Source organism: Myxocyprinus asiaticus, chromosome 14, assembly GCF_019703515.2.
Source record: "Myxocyprinus asiaticus isolate MX2 ecotype Aquarium Trade chromosome 14, UBuf_Myxa_2, whole genome shotgun sequence".
In the NCBI taxonomy this organism is placed as follows: domain Eukaryota; kingdom Metazoa; phylum Chordata; class Actinopteri; order Cypriniformes; family Catostomidae; genus Myxocyprinus; species Myxocyprinus asiaticus.
In genome coordinates, this window is record NC_059357.1 from 18842174 (window position 1) to 18849035 (window position 6862).

The following is a 6862-nucleotide window of genomic DNA, read 5'->3' on the forward strand; positions in this document are numbered from 1 at the left end:
GCACATTGAATTCCAGAACTGTCCCAGATCAGTACACCATGCCACGCATCGACGCACTTAATTGTTTGTCTGAAAGCAAGTGATTTTCCGTTCTTGATTTGCAGAGTGGATATTACCAGATTAAAATGGCAGATGCAGACAAAGAGAAAACTGCATTAATTTGTCCACTGAGTTTCTATGAGTTTGTACGGATGCCGCAAGGGTTTACAGGGGCCCCTGTGACATTTCAGAGGTTGATGGAGGCTGCAGTGGGTGACATGAACCTGTTACAAAAGCTTGTATATCTTGATGATCTGATAGTGTTTGGAAAAACACTTGAAGAGCATGAAGAATGTCTTCTAAAGGTGCTGGATCGACTGGAGGAGTGTGACCTTAAAATGTCACTTGACAAGTGTCAGTTTTGTCAGCCATTAGTAAAATATGTGGGCCACATTGTTTCTGCCGATGGCATAGCCACAGACCCTGAAAAAGCGAAAGCGGTTCTTGATTGGAATAAACCAACAGATCTCGAGTCATTACGGTTGTTCCTTGGTTTCTGTGGATACTACTGACACTTCATTGCAAATTATTCAGCCATTTTCAGACCTTTAACTGAGTTGACCAAAGGATACCCTCCTGTTCAGAAGAAAAGAAAAGCAAGTAGTTCCAAAAAGCAGCACTATTTCAAAGAATCAGAACCTTTTGCTGATCGATGGGATGAAGCTTGTGATGATTCCTTCAAGAAAATCATTAATTGTCTCACAAATGCCCCAGTGTTAGCCTTCGCTGACCAAAGTAAATCTTACATCTTACAGGTGGATGCAAGCCTTGATGGTTTGGGAGCTGTTCTCAACCAAGAATACCCCAAAGGTCTCCGCCCTGTTGCTTTTGCCAGCCAAAAGTTTAGCCAGTCTGAATGCAACTATCCAATTCATTAGCTATAGGTGGTTAGCCGCTTTGACCACTTACAATTTCAACATACAATATAAACCCGGGAAGAGCAATATTGACGCCGACCTATTGTCCAGGAATGCACAGGATGACAAGGAGGAATTTGAGAACATTCCACCTTCTGGAGTGAAAGCCCTTTGTTGCAGAGTTTATTCTAATAAGACTGATGCCACACCCAGATTTGTGGACCAGCTTGGAGTTTCACCAGATGCCATTCCTGATGTTTTCACATTCCCCAGAAAACTTGAAGTAAGCCCTCTCCAACAGTTGAGTCAAATTTATTTAATCAAAGCCCAGAGATCAGATTCAGCAATTAGTCTTGTACTAATTCAAGTAGAAGCTGGAAAACCAATTCCAGATCTTAAAACACAAGAGCCAGAAATGTCAATACTTTAAAGGGAGAGTTCTAAGATTCAGATGAAGAAAGGACTTCTAAACCGACTCGTTCAAAGAATGGGGACAGAGGTGCATCAGTTAATACTGCCAGCTCAGTACAGGCCTATGGTCTTAAAAGCCATGCACGATGACATAGGTCATTTTGGAACTGAATGCACAATAGAGCTCGTTAAGGACCGATTTTATTGGCCCCGAATGGCCTTTGAGATCACTCAGTACATTAAGAACTGTGGTAGATGTGTTCCTTGTAAGACAGTGCCCCAGAGAGCTGCCCCACTGCAACAAATCACAAGCACCTGTCCTAGACTTGGTGTGCATAGATATTTTGTCCATTGAGCCTGATTCAAAAGTGCTGATCGAGACAGATCACTTTACCAAATATGCACAGGCCTTTACAACCAAATATCAAAAAGCCTTCACAGTTGCAAAAGTGTTTGAAAAGTTCTTTGTGCATTATGGATTGCCAACTCGAATCCATTCCGAACAAGGGTGATACTTCAAAAGTCAAGTCATCAAAGAGTTGCTCGGAATGCTTGGTGTCCGAAAGTCAAGAACATCCCCGTACCACCCTCAAGGAGATGCACAATGGACAAGCCGAAAGATTTAATCGCACATTGTTGTCAATGCTTGGAACTCTCGATCCAGATAAGTCAAGATGGAGCCAGCACATAAGCAAGCTTGTGCATGAATATAACTGCACTAAAAATGATGCCACTTCATAATGTTTGGTAGAGAGGCAAGACTACCCATTGATCTGTGCTTCAGGATATCTCCTGATGTTGAAGATGAAATAAAGTACCACCTGTGAATTTGGTTGACAAATGTGTTTATATAAGTGTTTTAACAGTGAAAAGCTGTGAGTTTTGAACGAAAGGTTCTTTTGAGTAATAGATTCGCTGTTTGATTCTTTTGAATTATTTGACTCCCTATTTGAACGATTCAGTTCCCCATTCAATTCCCTATTGAGTTATTTGACTTTATATCTAAATTGATTCATTCAAACTAACTGATTCTTTTGAGTGAACTTTTCAATCTTTACTCTCTATTTCTTGTGTAACCACCAATATATATAGTCATTGTTAATTGAGAACTGTATTGACTGGGAGTGTTGTGAATCTTTATTGATTCATTTGTCTAAACACAAAAAACCAAAACCAGACACAAATTCATTTTTTATATATTGTTTTATTTACATTAAAAAGATAAGAGAAATAATAAATAAATCAAATATTTTTATTTTTATAAAACCATACTCTTGATGTCCTTTTGTTTCTTTTTAAAAAGACTTTAGTTCATATAAGTCTATATAGAGTGAATACCCATTAGTAAATATAACTCTTAATACTTTAAGGAACCTAGAGCACTTCATTTCAAAGGAGTGAAGGAAGTGCTACACTTGTTTGAGAGACTAGTTGTGTTCTGAAAAACAGATAGTTCTGAAATGACATTAAACTACAAAGACTGTAAAGAACCTGTTTATGGGCAAAACTGAGAACACTGATGTATTAGTATATTGGGCAATGCTCTGACAAACAGTATGTGTACGTATGTGAATATCTGTCTGTTTGAGGGGCCAAAAGGCACAGGATCGTTAGATGATTATCTCTGCAGTATCTCCTCTTTATAAAATCTTGCCCATAAGCCAGTGGCACTGATACAGAATTGTGTTAATATGCTGAGTTGAGTTGTGAGGTGTGGGGATTCTCACAGACTGTGGTTGCAGATGCAGACAGATTAACTGGAAAGAGGCGTAAATACACTGGAGTGTTAATGAGATAACATCTCAATTAGGTATCAAAATTACATATCTGTCACGTTGGTTCGTGGAGTGGAAGAGAGGAGATGCAGGAGTAACTTTAGATCTTTAATAGAAAACGCTGAAGTGGAACAAATATCTTACAAGGAATCAATCAAGAAAATATGCTGGAGTGGAACACTACAAAGTAACAACCAACATAACAATTCATAACCAACTAAGAACTAACACTTTAAGAACTGACAAAGGAATGGACAAAACAGGAGGGTACATATACAAGAAGGTGCTGATGGGAATGGAGAACAGGTGAGGAGGATTGGAAACAGATGGCAGTGCATTATGGGAAATGTAGTTAGAGAAAAATGAAGACATAGGACAAAAAAACATTTCAAAATAATAGGTTGATCCAGAGGCTGAGCAGCAGGAGTAGGGACTTGACCTACATTTTACTCTATACATTATAATGTAATTACCAAAGAAAATAGTAAAACTAACATACAACCTATACTTCATATGTAATTATTTTGTGGCAAATTTGTAATTAGGCTACATAGTTACTGTTGCTGATATTGTAGTTAAATATATTAACATGTATGTTTGACCCGTCTTTAGTGACCCGGGTTGACTTGTGCTCACACCTCTTTAGTATTCTGCAATCTCTCTCTTATAAAAAGTGTGTATGTGTATGTATGTGTGTATATATATATATATATATATATATATATACTGATCAGCAAGTGAACAAGTGAATAGCATTGATTATCTCATTACAATGGCACCTGTCAAGGGGTGGGATATATAAGACAGCAAGTGAACAGTCAGCTCTTGAATTTCATGTGATGGAAGCAGGAAAAATGGGCAAGCTTAAAGATCTGAGCAACTTTGAAAAGTGGTTAGTACCTACCAAAAGTAACTGTACTAACTGGTGAACCGGTGACAGGGTCATGGACATCCAAGGCTCATTGATGCGCATGGGGAGCAAAGGCTAGCCTGTCTGGTTCGATCCCATAGAAGAGCTAATGTAGCACATATTGCTGAAAAACAATGTCGGCTATGATAGAAAGGTGTCAGAACACACAGTGCATCGCAGCTTGCTGTGAATGGGGCACATGCTGACCCCTGTCCACTGCCGAAAGTGCCTACAATGGGCACGTGAGCTTCAGAACTGGACCATGGAGCAATGGAAGAAGGTGGCCTGGTCTGATGAATCACATTTTCTTTTAGATCATGTGGACGGCCGGGTGTGTGTGTTCTGCTAGGAAACCATGTGTTCTGGCATTCATGTGAATGTTACTTTGACACGTACCACCTACCTAAAGATTGTTGCAGACCACGTTCACCCCTTCATGGCAACGGTATTCCCTGATGGCAGTGGCCTCTTTCAGCAAGATAATGCGCCCTGCCACACTGCAAAAATTGTTCAGGAATGGTTGGAGGAACATGACAAAGAGTCCAAGGTGTTGACTTGGCCTCCAAATTCCCCAGATGTGTTGGACCAACAAGTCAGATCAATGAAATGGTGCATTAAAGGATGCTGCTTACGTCTTGGTGCCAGATTCCACAAGACACCTTCAGAGGTCTTGTGGTGTCCATGCCTCAACGGGTCAGAGCTGTTTGGTGGCACGAGGGGGACCTACACGATATTATGCAGGTGGTTTTAATGTTGTGGCTGATCAGTATACAGCTGAAGTCAGAAGTTTACATACACTGAAGTTGAAGTCATTAAAACTCATTTTTTTAACCACTCCACAGATTTAATATTAGCAAACTATAGTTTTGGCAAGTCGTTTAGGACATCTACTTTGTGCATGACATGAGTAATTTTTCCAACAATTGTATACAGACAGATTGTTTCACTATTAATTGACTATATCACAATTCCAGTGGGTCAGAAGTTTACATACACTTAAGTTAACTGCACCTTTAAGCAGCTTGGAAAATTCCAGAAAATGATGTCAAGCCTTTAGAGAATTAGCCAATTCACTTCTGATGGGAGGTATACTGAATTGGAGGTGTACCTGTGGATGTATTTTTAGGCCTACCTTCAAACTCAGTGCCTCTTTGCTTGACATCATGGGAAAATAAAAAAGAAATCAGCCAAGACCTCAGAAAAAAAAAATGTGGACCTCCACAAGTCTGGTTCATCCTTGGGAGCAATTTCCAAATGCCCGAAGGTACCACGTTCATCTGTACAAACAATAGTATGCAAGTATAAACACTGTGGGACCGTGCAGGCATCATACTGCTCAGGAAGTAGACACATTCTGTCTTGTTGAGATGAATGTAGTTTGGTGCAAAAAGTGTAAATCAATCCCAAAACAACAGCAAAGGACCTTGTGAAGATGCTGGAGGAAACAGGTAGACAAGTATCTATATCCACAGTAAAACAAGTCCTATATCAACATAACCTGAAGGCTGCTCAGCAAGGAAGAAGCCAATGCTCCAAAACTGCCATAAAAACGCCAGACTACGGTTTGCAAGTGCACGTGGGAGACAAAGATCTTACATTCTGGAGAAATTTCCTCTGGTCTGATGAAACAAAAATTGAACTTTTTGGCCATAATGACCATCGTTATGTTTGGAGGAAAAAGGGTGAGGCTTGCAAGCCGAAGAACACCATCCCAACCGTGAAGCATGGTGGTGGCAGCATCATGTTGTGGGTGTGCTTTGCTGCAGGAGGGACTGGTGCACTTCACAAAATAGATGGCATCATGAGGAAGGAAAATTATGTAGATATATTGATGCAACATCTCAAGATATCAGCCATAAAGTTAAAGCTTGGTCGCAAATGGGTCTTCCAAATAGACAATGACCCCAAGCATACCTCCAAAGTTGTGCCAAAATGGCTTAAGGACAACAAAGTCAAGGTATTAGAGTGGCCATCACAAAGTCCTGACCTCAATCTGATAGAAAATGTGTGGGCAGAACTGAAAACGCATGTGCGATCAAGGAGGCCTACAAACCTGACTTAGTTACACCAGTTCTGTCTGGAGGAATGGGCCAAACTTCTAGCAAATTATTGTGAGAAGCATGTGGAAGGCTACCCAAAATATCTGACCCAAGTTAAACAATTTAAAATACTACCAAATATTAACAAAGTGTATGTAAACTTCTGACCCACTGGGAATGTGATGAAAGAAATAAAAGCTGAATTAAATCATTCTCTCTACTATTATTCTGACATGTCACATTCTTAAAATAAAATAGTGATTCTAACTGACCTACGATTAAATGTCAGGAATTGTGAAAAACTGAGTTTAAATGTATATGGCTAAGGTGTATGTAAACATCTGACTTCAACTGTATATGTTATAATGGTTTAAGTACCATTGCTATTTGATGAAGAAACAATGTGGAAGTAAACTATAATAAGTACAACAAATGAACAGTATGATTTGACTATTGTCATTTGGGTGTACTACTGAAATTATGTAAGTTGTGCATCTATTTAGACTCAGTAAAAGTGCCTGAGAAAATACTTATGTGTCAATTAGGTTTAGCTTATGTTTATCTTACTGTATGTGTAGCTCAATATGTTTTATATGATAGGCAGTTGCATATCAGGAAAATTCAGTGTGAAATTAATGAATCCTGTTCTAGATTTGTTGCATTTTCTCTTTGACATATGAAAAATAAAACATTAATATATATATATATATATATATATATATATATATATATATATATATATATATATATATATAATTTAATTCTATTATTTTTAATTATCTTGAAAATGTTTGACACTTTCTGGGCAATTTGTAGATCAATTTATGATAG